Here is a 12,808-nt window from a genome sequence, read left to right on the forward strand (position 1 = left end):
CTTCAGTATAACATTATTTATCTTTTGTGACAGATGAAATCGTCACAAAAAATGAACAAAACGTCACTAAATATATTTGGTGATGGTTTGAAACTATCACCACGACTATCACCTGATGTATGCCACAAAAAACAATTGGGGATAGTTTACTATGCAACGGTCACTAAAAATATTTTTAGTAACGGTTGGAGGTGTTCCTCTTGCTGTAATGTTCAAATGTGCCATTTTTCTGTGACGGTTAAAATTTATCACATAAAGTAATGTTCGAACATCCAATGGAATGTTCGAACGTCAATCCGACCAATTGACATTTGAACAACAGAAGTTGACGTTTGTTGGTTATGGTTCGAATGTCTTATATTTAGTTTTGAACATTTATACGTTTGAACGTTAACTGCATCATACGCTCGAATGTCTGATCGAACATTAACGAACGAATGTTCAAATATAATGGGTATGGCGTATGGATATTAGTTCCAATGTTAACGAATAAGCGTTTCAACGCAACTGGTACATGCGGAGGCTTGTTTGAATGCTAATCGTTTAACATCCAAACATTTTGTTCGTTTAAGAGTGGTTATGTTCAAACGTTGGATTGTACATTCGAATGATATATTACAATTTTGGGTAATTACGTTCAAACGTTGGTTCGAATGTGAACTAATGTTCAAACGTTTCTTATTTACTTTTGAACGTACAGATTAGAAACAATAATTTCATAAAATTAAAAAATATACAAATTTTATCATATTACACCATCACTTAACAACTAACAATCTCTTATAAAGTATCAAAATTAGATATTATAAGTTATATATAATGATAAAATTCATTTCATTTTCTTTCTCCCCCATTGTGATTCTGCTGCAGTGACATATATAACACTCTCCATTTGAACCATCATCTCCCACTGCACTTAGTCTTGGATTTCACTATGTATTCTTTTCTCTTGGTCTCTTTGTTGCTTCTGCAAACATATCCCTAAATCAGACTGGTGTTTTAAGAAAGACTCCAACTCTTGTTGTCTCAACCTCATATATTTATTTTCTTGCCATGCTGCTTCTAACTTTTTGGTAAGATTATTAATTTATGAAGTCGATGAGGTCGTGAAGAATGAATTAGGATGTTTGAAAGAATGTCTCAAACCTCTTACTATACCAAACTTGATTTCGAACACTTGTGTGAATATGTCTATGTAAATAGGAGAGGATTCCTCAGAAGTTGACTGCATCTCCATCATTTTTACCTGCAATTAGAAAGAAAATACACAATAAATAACGTATTAAAAGAAATACAAATAAAAAATAAATTCTTCACATGTTGCATAATTTATTTAACAAAATTAACACCGCTTATATAATTATCTACAGCGGCAGGATCCATGCAATTACTATGCTTATTAGTGTAAGCAGTAGTATAGACATGAATAAGGGAAATTTTTTTAAGATTATCACGTTTCTAACAAAGCCATAGTAGCAATTTTTAAAGATAATGTTAGTACTTAAATAAAAGAATATCAGAAAAAATTTATTTCTATAAGCTATTTTTTACCATTTTCTCACCAAGACGGCACAATAACCTTGAACTTGCACGAGAATGGACGATCAAAGCGGATTTATTCTGTGTATTTGTAGAGCTTAAGTGTTACAAAATTAATTAAGAATATTAATTGTAATATATATACATATAATATATAGAACGAATATAAATGTAAATAATTAAACGATATAAATCTAGAATACTTGATAATCTGAACTTGCAAAAAGATCACGACACTTCCTTCAATCATCTAACTTCATTTTCTGGAAATGTAGCTTTCATTAATGGTACAGGGAGAGAAGACAAAGAAAACAAACTGCTGTGTTGATCTTGCTTTCGGTTTGTCATTTTCCAGACGTAGAAGATTCGGGTGATCAGATTGGTGGAGGGGAGAACGCAGAAGGGAGGGCGAAGGGGAGAATGTGGAGAAGGGAGGAAAAGAGTTCAACATCTTGCATTTTAGCGTTCAAGAAAAAAAATAATCATAATAATAATAAAATAATTTAAAAAAATACAAAAAATGCCACGTAACATGTGCGTTGTAGGATGTGGTATAGAAGTTTTATTTAACCATTAAAACACAACTAAGAATTTAACTGCTCCATTTTTACTTTTCTACAGCATGATTATGTGCTTTAAATTTTTTACAAAACTTGTTAAAAGCCTTGTGCATGCACAATATACGGGTTCGAGATTTATCTAGAGAGAAGACATAATCATATTTATACGATTTTCATGTTCCTCGGCATCAAACACATTTATCCTATAACTAATTCTCTTCATACCCTTTATTTAGAATATGTGTGTATATATATATATATATATATATGTAATCAAATGATCTATGCAAATAGGTTATATTTAGTGCAACCTTGTGCTATAAATATCCCAACACTACCCACCTTTTAATATCCCAGAGTCACCTAGCAAGCAACCCTCTTTCTTTCTTTCTTTTTTATTTATCATCTCGCCGCCCTGTAAACTCCACTCAGACAAGAGAACGTCCTTTAATTGCAATCTTCACTGAAGCACGATGGCAATGTCAAGAGGAACTGTTATTTTCCTAATCTGCTTGTTTATGGTTTGTGGGCTTTGGGTTCAAGATACAAATGCAGGCTTCCTTGGCTATGGAGCTGTAGGAGCTGCTAATATTCATGTAGATTGCAAAACGCATCCTGAGGCACCGAGTTGCTATGAAGCGCCAGCTAATAAATACACAAGAGGCTGTGAAAAAGAAACTAATTGCCGACATCCACAACATGATTAAGATGATGATTATGATGAAGAACATGATACGCGACCAAAAATAGTAATAGATTAAGAAACGATTAGGATTCCATCCACTAATTAATTATTCGTTCTTTATTCTGGACATAGTGTATGTAAGATATCAACTTACTCATGTGTATATGTACATGTATTATCTCGACATTTTATACGATTTTTATATGAAAGATGTACGTTCTATATAATTTTTGTTAGGCCATATTTGTAACATAATCATATTAACTCATGCATGTATCATATACATGACGTACGTCTTTATGCATGCATGGTGATGTGGTAATGTATTAATTTGAGAATCCAAGTGTATGCATGGATGGTACTAGTAGGGCGACACATGAAGTGATCTTTCTATTATTAATTATTAATTATATCTTTATATTTCATCTTCGAAAGAATTTTACATATACAATGAGAAAAATTCACTACAACATTATATACCTTTTGTGACAGAGGAAACTGTCACAAAAAATATTTTTAGTGACGGTTGGAGGTGATCATTTTGGAGTAATGTTCAAACTTGCCATTTTTCTGTGACAGTTGAAATCTATCACAGAAAGTAATGCTCGAACGTCCAACAGAATGTTCGAAGGTCAACCCGACCGATTGACATTTGAACAATAGAAGTTAACGTTCGTTGGTTACGGTTCGAACGTTTATATGTCTAAACGTTAACTGCATTAAACGCTCGAATGTCTAATCGAACATTAACGGACGAATGTTCAAACGTAATGGGTATTACGTACGGACGTTAGTTTCAATGTTAACGAATAAGCATCGACTGGGTCTCAAATGTGCTTCCACATGTAAAAGTGTCAAGTTATATAAAGGATAAGTCCAGGATCGTATTCCACAGGGACAAATGGTCATCAAAGCATTTGTGAGATTTTTGTTATATAAAAAAAATGTTTCGACTATGAGAGATGAAGATAAAAAAGGGTGAAATGCAATGTGAATCTATGTTTCTAAAAATGACCAAAAACCAAGAGATTTAAGGAAAATGTGTAGAAGTTGAATTAAACTTGTAAGGAGCAAAAAAACAAACATTTGGGATGCAATTTTCACCCATTTCTAATTTGAAGTTAAATTTACCTCTAATTTCATCTTCTCTCAACCATTTTCTCATTCCAAGAGATTATGATTGGTTAATTAAATAATAAGCATACGTTTCAGTATAAGCAAGGTACTCGATAGATTTTATAACAAGTGTAAAAGTGAAAGAAAGCCATCAAAATCTTGTTACAAGTTCAAGCATCAATCGTGCCTTTATGTCTACGACTGATCAAGTTCAAGAACATAGAACTTTAATCTTTCCCATAGGCAAAATGAAATAAAATCTATCAAGTTAATCATTCAAAATTCCATAACCTTGAAGAAAATCCAACCCAAAATAGTCATGAGTTACTCATTGAATCCCGAGCTAAAAATCTAGCCTATCATTTTTAAATTAGTAAAATGCTCAAAAATGATGAACCCTAACATTTCAAGTTGCTGTATGAAATAAATGCAGAAGAATAATCAAAATGCCGAATAGCCAGATGACCTCTAAACGTCCAAAGTCTTGAAACCCAGAGAAATGCCGAAAGTAGAACGATGCAGAGAAATAAATATGTAGGAATATAAATTGCCCAATCTGAGAGACGGAAAACCAAAAACTCGAAATGAAAAATAAGCCACCGCCCCCTAGGTCTGTGTTTGAAAAACTAATAACAGAAAAAAAAAATCTCAAAACCCCCAGAGTGAGAGAGCCTCCCACGCCATCTCCAACTAAACCTAGGAAAAAAGTAAAAAGTAACAAGAGAGACAGAGAGTGCTTCCCCGTAGCCCAAACTAAAAGCTAAAAACAAGAAAAGAAAAAAAAAATAAAAGTAGAATGCCCACCGACCCAAGTAAAGTAAAACTAAAAATCATGAAAATAAAATGTCGAAATGAGATTCTGCGGAAATTCCCAATAGCCCCCTCCTTTCCATTTCGATTTGCTGCGCATTGTTGAGGTGTGCGTTCCTAGGTCGTGCTCCTGCTTTGTGTGCCCCTCTTGTCTAGTCCCTGCATCTTGCTCTACCAACAATTATTTGTACATAGTTGGGTATTTCCAAGAATACCCCTTAACCTATTGAGTGAAATATTTGTGTTAGCATCAGAAGGGTAAGCTTGGGATATTAAATCTAATGTGGCTTATCAGTTGCAATATAAATCCCTTTAAGTGCATAAACATCAGAATTTTGTCAATGAGTTGAGTACTAAAAATCATTGCATAATTAAGTGCTTAATTCACTTTTTGTTCAACAGTTTATTTAATTTAGCAGCCTAATCATGCAGTTTTCGACACTTTATCAAGCATTCGAACTCAACTGGTACGTGCAAAGGTTTGTTCGAATACTAATTATTTAAACATCCAAACATTTTGTTCATTTGAGGGTGGTAGGTTCAAACGTTGGATTGAACATTCAAATGATATATTATAATTTTGTGTAATTACGTTCAAACGTTAGTTCGAATGTGAACCAATGTTTGAACGTACAGATTAGAAACAGTAATTTCATAAAATTAAAAAATATATAAATTTTATCATATTACACCATCACTTAACAACTAACAATCTCTTATAAAGTATCAAAATTAGATATTATAAGTTATATATAATGATAAAATTCATTTCCTTTTCTTTCCTCTCCCACTGTGATTCTGCTGCAGTGACATATATAACACGCTCCATTTGAACCATCATCTCCCACTACACTTACTCTTGGACTTCACTATGTATTCTTTTCTCTTGGTCTCTCTGTTGCTTCTGCAAACATATCCCTAAATCAGACTGGTGTTTCAAGAAAGACTCCAACTCTTGTTGTCTCGACCTCATATATTTATTTTCTTGCCAAGTTGCTTCTAAATTTTTGGTAGGATTATTAATTTATGAAGTTGATGAGGTCGTGAAGGATGAATCAGGATGCTTGAAAGAATGTCTCAAACCTCTTACTATACTAAACTTGGTCTCGAACACTTGTGTGAATATGTCTATGTCAATAGGAGAGGATTCCTCAGAAGCTGACTGCATCTCCATCATTTTTGCCTACAATTAGAAAGAAAACACACAATAAATAACGTATTAAAAGAAATACAAATAAAAAATAAATTCTTCACATGTTGCATAATTTATCTAAGAAAATTAACACCACTTATATAATTATCTGCACCGAGTTGCTATGAAGCGTTGATTGAGCTGAATTATTGCATTTTTAATGCTTTTAGAACCAATATATATTAATTCTTTCATTACTTTATCATTGGTTTTCTATGGAAAAATGAATAAATCAAAATTGTAATTTTAATTGATTAAAAGCATGAATTTTTGCTTTAATTTTATCAATTGTTGATTACTATGGATTATGGTATATATCGCTCGAGCGGCGGCTTTTGGCCGCTTGAGCGAATTCAGGCAGATTCAAGCGCTCAACTGCTGCTCGACAGTGAACTCGAGTGGGTGTGCGGGAAAGGAGATCGCTCGAGCGGAGGCATTTGGCAGCTCGAGCGAAGTCAAGCAGAGTCGAACGCTCGATATTCGCTTGACACTCCGCTCAAGCGAATATCGTATTTTACAGATTAAGGTTTATTCCACCGTCAGAGTATATAAATGATTTTTTACATCTTATGGACGATGTTTGGCCTAGAAAACTCGGTTTTGATTAGAGAAACACTTAGAATTTATTTTTCCTTTGATTTTCATTTAGATTCGGAGAAGAGGATTCATACAAGCGATCATTCACGCAGCTACACAATTTTCACTGGATCATTCACTCACACTGCAGCAGATTGAAGACCTCCTTGAGGGGTCCAATTGCTACTGCAGCTCGGCCTCCTCCACCGCTTCGAATCTTCATTTCCATTCAATTGGCTTAATCTTTTCAATTCCCTACTTGTCATTTTATTTCAATTTTAAGTTTCTGAATTATTTTGGAAAATTTTGATTTAGACGTTTGAGTAATTTATTTGTTATTCATTTAATTCATGTTATTTATTTTTATCGTTTTGTTAAGCTTTCATTTTAATAGTGATTACAATTACTGTGGTTTAATTTGAGAATTTGTGATTTGAATACAATGATGAACCCTAGAACATTGATTTTGGGGCTTTTCAATTTTCAGTGCATATTTTGTCAATTACTTTCTAATTTAGTTTAATTCTTAATTTAGTTTTATTAAATTCTGACTTTAATCTATTAGTCTTTTACATTCCAATCCGACAATCAAAATCCAAAAATATGAATCTAGTCCAAGACTAGTGTCCTCTCCCATCCTTTACACATACCATCATTTTATTTTCTCTTTATAAAGTTTTCACATTTTTCAATGAGTTTGATTTTTAAGTAAACTTTCCCTGAGGAGACGATCTAGGAGTTTATTCCTAAGTATTACACGACATCCTCCTACACTTGGAATCGCTTTAGTTTTACTCATTTTTGAGTAAGTTAAGCACCAGCTAATAAATACACAAGAGGCTGTGAAAAGGAAACTAATTGCCGACATCCACAACATGATTAAGATGATGATTATGATCAAGAACATGATAAGCGACCAAAAATAGGAATAGATTAAGAAACGATTGGGATTCCATCCACTAATTAATTATTCGTTCTTTATTCTGGACATAGTGTATGTAAGATATCGACTTATGCATGTGTATATGTACATGTATTATCCCGACATTTTATACGATTTTTATATGAAAGATGTACGTTCTATATAATTTTTGTTAGGCCATATTTGTAACATAATCATATTAACTCATGCATGTATCATATACATGACGTACGTCTTTATGCATGCATGGTGATGTGGTAATGTATTAATTTGAGAATCCAAGTGTATGCATGGATGGGTACTAGTAGGGTGACACATGAAGTGATCTTTCTATTATTAATTATTAATTATATCTTTATATTTCATCTTTGAAAGAATTTTACATATACAATGAGAAAAATTCACTACAACATTATATACAATGAGAAAAATTCACTACAACATTAATGCATAAGAATCACTTCGTTACTGTAAAAATAGCTGATAGGCACACAAGCTGAACATCTTAAGTAAACCCATATCTCTTCTTGCTTTGAATCTGGAGGAGTTAAAAAATGCTCAATAGGTTTCAGAAGACATCTCCAACAGAAGAATTACTAGAAGAGGTAGAGATAAGTGGAAGAGTCCTAATGAAAACTGCATTAAGGTAAATTTTGTTCCTGAATTTTTTTAACGGCAGGAGTGGGGTTCTTACATCAAGGGGATCCTTTTCTTTCTTTCTTTCTTGTAATCAATATGTTTTGGCATTGTTGAATTTTTATATAGGTACGGGCAGAGAAACTATATGCTGAAATGGATAGCATTGAGAAGGGAATTGTGGAACTCATCTCCCAGCATGGAATCAGAAGCTTTTAACTAGGTGTGATGCTCTGCTTTCTAACTTAAGATTAGCTGGTATTGACTCTGACACAAAGTTGGGGGCTTAGGTGTGGGGTTTTCTATTTTCTTATTACTGATTATAGTATACCATCTTGTTTTGAAGCTTTTGGTCTATGTATTCAGTATGGTGTGAGTTAAAACCATAAACTATAAACTAAGGTATAAAGTGATTAAGTATCTCAATAAAAGTTTTGAAACCATAATGATAAAAATTTTGAATATGGATACTACTTTGTATAGTTTTGGATTTGCTGCTTCAGGTTGGCTGGAAAAAGATTAGGTTCTCTGATTACTCTAGCTTTGAACTTAAATGAGGACTTTTTTGAAAAAGTGGGGGGCTAGGATAAACCAATGCCATTTCTTCGCCTTCTGCACTATCTAGGTTTACGAGCTAGATTTCAATATTTATTATTAGCTTAAATGCTCCATTTTTTTTTAAATCTTGGTACTATTATGTTTTCTGTTTTTAAGGGAGGAAGGCTTGTGCATGTATATTGACAAGAATGTATACGTTGCATTCCTTTGTTAATATGCTTTGCATGTATATTTACTTTGTAATTCTTTTCCAAGTTAGATTTAGCAGCACCGTCACTACAAAAAAAAAAAAAAAAAAAAAAACAAAATTGTTGGCGTTGGGTATGCGTCGGCAACTGTCCAAAACTACGCCACTAATTAATTCGTGGCATTTTTTTGCCGACGTAACCTTCCGTCGTTAATGGAGGGTTGCTATTTCCATGTTTTGGCATTTGTGCAAACGTCGGTATTTTGTAAATCTTATTAGCGGCGTTTGTAATCAATTTAGCGGTGTAGACTATACCTGTAGTAATAAAGGTACATACCTAGCCTAATTAATCCCTATATCCACTAAGCATTATGTAGCATAGCCTACCAAATGAAGGCAAGTACATATGGGTACTGGCTTACCTGTGCTTATCTGTATTTCTATCCTAGTTACTCATTCAAGTAGAATGAATACAATTAATAATTTAATTGTTGAGAAATTTAATAATGCACAGCCTAGTTAATTAGTAACCTATTACACCTATATATAAATATTCAAATGGTATAAAATAATATGAAATATATCTCCCATCTCATTCCCTAGCTACATGATATGCCAGCCTAATCTAAAAAAATTCTCTAGATCTAGAGAGCACCTGTGTTAATATTATTATGTCTTAAATATATGCTGAATCCAGTACTAGGCCAGGCATGCATAATGTAGACACACACCTCAACAAACCCAACATGTAAATGAAACTTTGGGGGACTATATATATACTACTATTAATTTGAGGGTTTAGAGGGCTGGCTATCTATCTAGATATAGCTAGAGGCCTTGGCCATTGTGGGTGGATTTGGGGATTTGGAGTACTGTGGAAATAATCTATCATAGGCCGAGAAAAAGGAGGCTTGTATAGACCTGTGCTTTGAGATGGGACAATTAGAAATGTAAGACAAGGTAGCCGCCAACTGGAGGGTAGAGTCATGTTGTAGAGTGTGCTAGCTACATGCATACATGGTGGTCTAATATCACGGAGTTTTGTTGGGTGGAGGAAGCTGGTGGTCCTGTATCTTACCATTCTATACAGCAAGAGTCTGCAACATGCTCTGAAAAGATAAAATATATATATATATATATATATATGTACTGAATTAGATGCTTGACTTCGTTGTATTGCTTCTGAATAATGATCATTCTTTTTCTTTTTCTCCAGGGCTACCTTATATCGTTATTATATAAAAGGCTGTATTGTTTGGGAAGAAGATTGTCATTTTTAAATGTTTCAACACCCCCATTCCCCAAGCAAACAAAATTCAACTATTCTGTGGCTTCAAATCACCAAGATATAAATATATATATATATATATATAAGCTAGAGGGATGAATGGAACAACTAGAAGAAGAATAATAATACAGTTTCCCTATACATGAATCATAAAAATAAAAAACAAGAAAAATTAAAAAAATTAAAAAAATAAAAGAAAGAGAAAGAAAAATAAAAATAAATCAAGGATTGCTTATCTCAATTGTCATTATCTTATGCGTAAAATTAATATTCTAGAAAAGAATATTAATTTATTTAAACGTTAGTGGCAAATCAAAAGGCTATATATATATATATATATTAGTAAATGACACTACAAGAAAAAATAGTATTTGCGGCTAAGTTTATTTCCGGCGATACAATTTTGGTCTCAAATAACCTGTTTTTTAATTTCAAGAAAATTTGTGTCAACTTGAAAAAATTTTAGTGCGTCGAAAATGTTTTGGCTGCAAATAAGCCCGTTGGCCATTCCAATATCGTCCTAATAATATTTTTGCCGTTATATATGTTTGTTATAGCGAAAATTTTTCACTTTTTACGGCGACTTCTAAGTTGCCTTAATAAGTTTTCTAGACTTATTTTCCTCCCGCGTCTTATTTTTCCATGCTCTACATTCTCTCTCTCTCTCTCTCTCTCTCTCTCTCTCTCTCTCTCTTAGGTTCTACACGAGGGTTTCCGTTCAGAAGCTAACATTGCAGTCTTCTCGCTAGTGAGTTTGTCTTTAAAACTTTTAGGCTCCATTAATCTCTCTCTCACCCTATGTAACCCTCGATGGTTTCTTTGTACCATATTTCTCTGTCCTTGAAACAAATTATAGAAATGAAGTTGAGTTTCTTCTCTACATCATTATGGTACTTTAATGAATCAAAAGGATATATACTTTAAGTTGCTCTAGTGCCACATTAGATATTTCTATGGGCTTGTATACATTGACGAGATTTTTTCGACCTCTCATTTGTTAAGTTAATTGGTTTTTAAACTGATATCAAATGAAGTCTTGTGAATTTGTGTATGTATTGTAGACAGTTCTATAAAAGTGAGCATAATTGTAAGCTTTTTTATAATTTTACCAATTTGAAGATTACAGAGGCCTGTGAGAAGTGTGGAAGTGTAGAAAGATGCAGTTGCTTCTTTAGTAAGTCTAGGAAAGAGATGTTACTGATTAAAAAAAAAAAAGGATGAGAAAAAGATGCTGAATCCTAGAAAACTAGCCTTGGTTAAGGTTGTGATTGTAAGGGCTATTTAGCCAGTTAAGGTTGGGAAAATGAAGATCAATGTTACTGGACAGAAAATTGGCCTTGGTAGTGCCATTTTTTCTTTAAATGGTATTTGTTTGTGACTTTTCATCTTGAAAATGACTTGTTAATTGAGTTACAGAACTCTACTTTTGTGTTTTGCAAATTCTAGTTTCCAGAGTAGTTAAAGCCTTGGAGAATTTCAGGTGTGAAGACCCTATTTATATCATAGTTTAATACATGTTTTGCAAATTGATCATTTTGCTAAGCTTGTATAATGCAAGTTTAGCATTATACAAGCTTAGCAAATAGATTAGTCCAAAATAGTCCTATATATAGAAAATAAAAGTCTCTTTGCCAGCTTTTTACTAGCTAGATATGCCTCTCAAAAAGGGGAAAAAATGATGGAAAAGTTCTAAAATACATCTTAGAATAAGCTTCTAAAACAGGCACTGTACCTACACATTTTGATCTGTCTTTCTTATTTATAAGAGTAAAATCTTTGTCCTCCCCACTTAATTCATGAAAGGTTCTTATTTTTATTATTTCCCATATCTCAAAATTGATATATTGACTACGGCTAGCAAACATATTCCTTCAAGTGAGTAGTTATCCCTCTAGATTAATTCATTTATACAGTAGTTTCAATACTAATTTTGAGGACAAAATCTTTTTTTAAAAGGGAGGGTGTGATAATCTGCACTTAGCCAAGTCTTTGCCTGTTACTTTTTATTTTTTTGCATTATTACAATTAGAATTTAGCCCTATGGATTGTGAAGATGGGGAACCTAGTAAGTGACATGGGCCCTACCTTTTGCAAATGAGATAGGAGCCCAAGCCCACAATAGAGCCTAAAGGACCAATGATTTTTAGCCATTAAGGGTTTAGGGTTTTGAAAACCTAATTAGGGTTTGCATACAAAGAGGAGGCACTAATTGGGAGATAGGCACTTGACTTACCCTAAACCACAATCATTAGAGCCTTGGGAAGGAATTTTCGGTTTTGGCAAGCATGCAACCAAGCTTCCAGAAGAAGCTTATAAGAAGGAAGGGCGAAGGGCCATTTTTAGCCATAGGGAAGGAGGTGCCATTTGGCATACATGCAAGAGGGACATTTGAGTTTTCAATAGGGGAAGAAGCCATTGGATTTCAATTTCTGAAGGGCTACATGCCCATTTGGCATTCATGCATTTAGCCTCTAGGGTTTCTAAAACCTTGCAATTATGAGGGAAGATCTCTAGGGTTTCGGCCAAGGCACACACCATTTTTTCCAGAGCATGGATTCATTGAACCTAAACCAAAAGAGATGGTAAGAGGCACCGACTAGGGCAAGAAATTGCCAATTGTCATCCATGCAAGAATGTGTCCCTTAGCATTCCCAAGGGAAGCAATGATGAGGGAAGAAGAAGAGGTATTGTTGGCCAAAGCAAGAGGTAAGGCGCCACATGGCACCCATGCACCTAACG

General features: G+C 33.7%; 1 long non-coding RNA gene across 1 annotated transcript; it reads left to right on the forward strand.

Moving 5' to 3' along the window:
* The first annotated feature begins 8,381 nt into the window (after window positions 1–8,381).
* LOC122307232 lies at window positions 8,382–10,043 on the forward strand. The gene is made up of 2 exons (XR_006241669.1): window positions 8,382–8,438; window positions 9,998–10,043. It is a non-coding gene; the product is annotated as an uncharacterized LOC122307232 (long non-coding RNA).
* The last annotated feature ends 2,765 nt before the right edge of the window (window positions 10,044–12,808 follow it).

Source organism: Carya illinoinensis, chromosome 4 (assembly GCF_018687715.1).
Source record: "Carya illinoinensis cultivar Pawnee chromosome 4, C.illinoinensisPawnee_v1, whole genome shotgun sequence".
NCBI classification, from domain to species: Eukaryota; Viridiplantae; Streptophyta; class Magnoliopsida; order Fagales; family Juglandaceae; genus Carya; species Carya illinoinensis.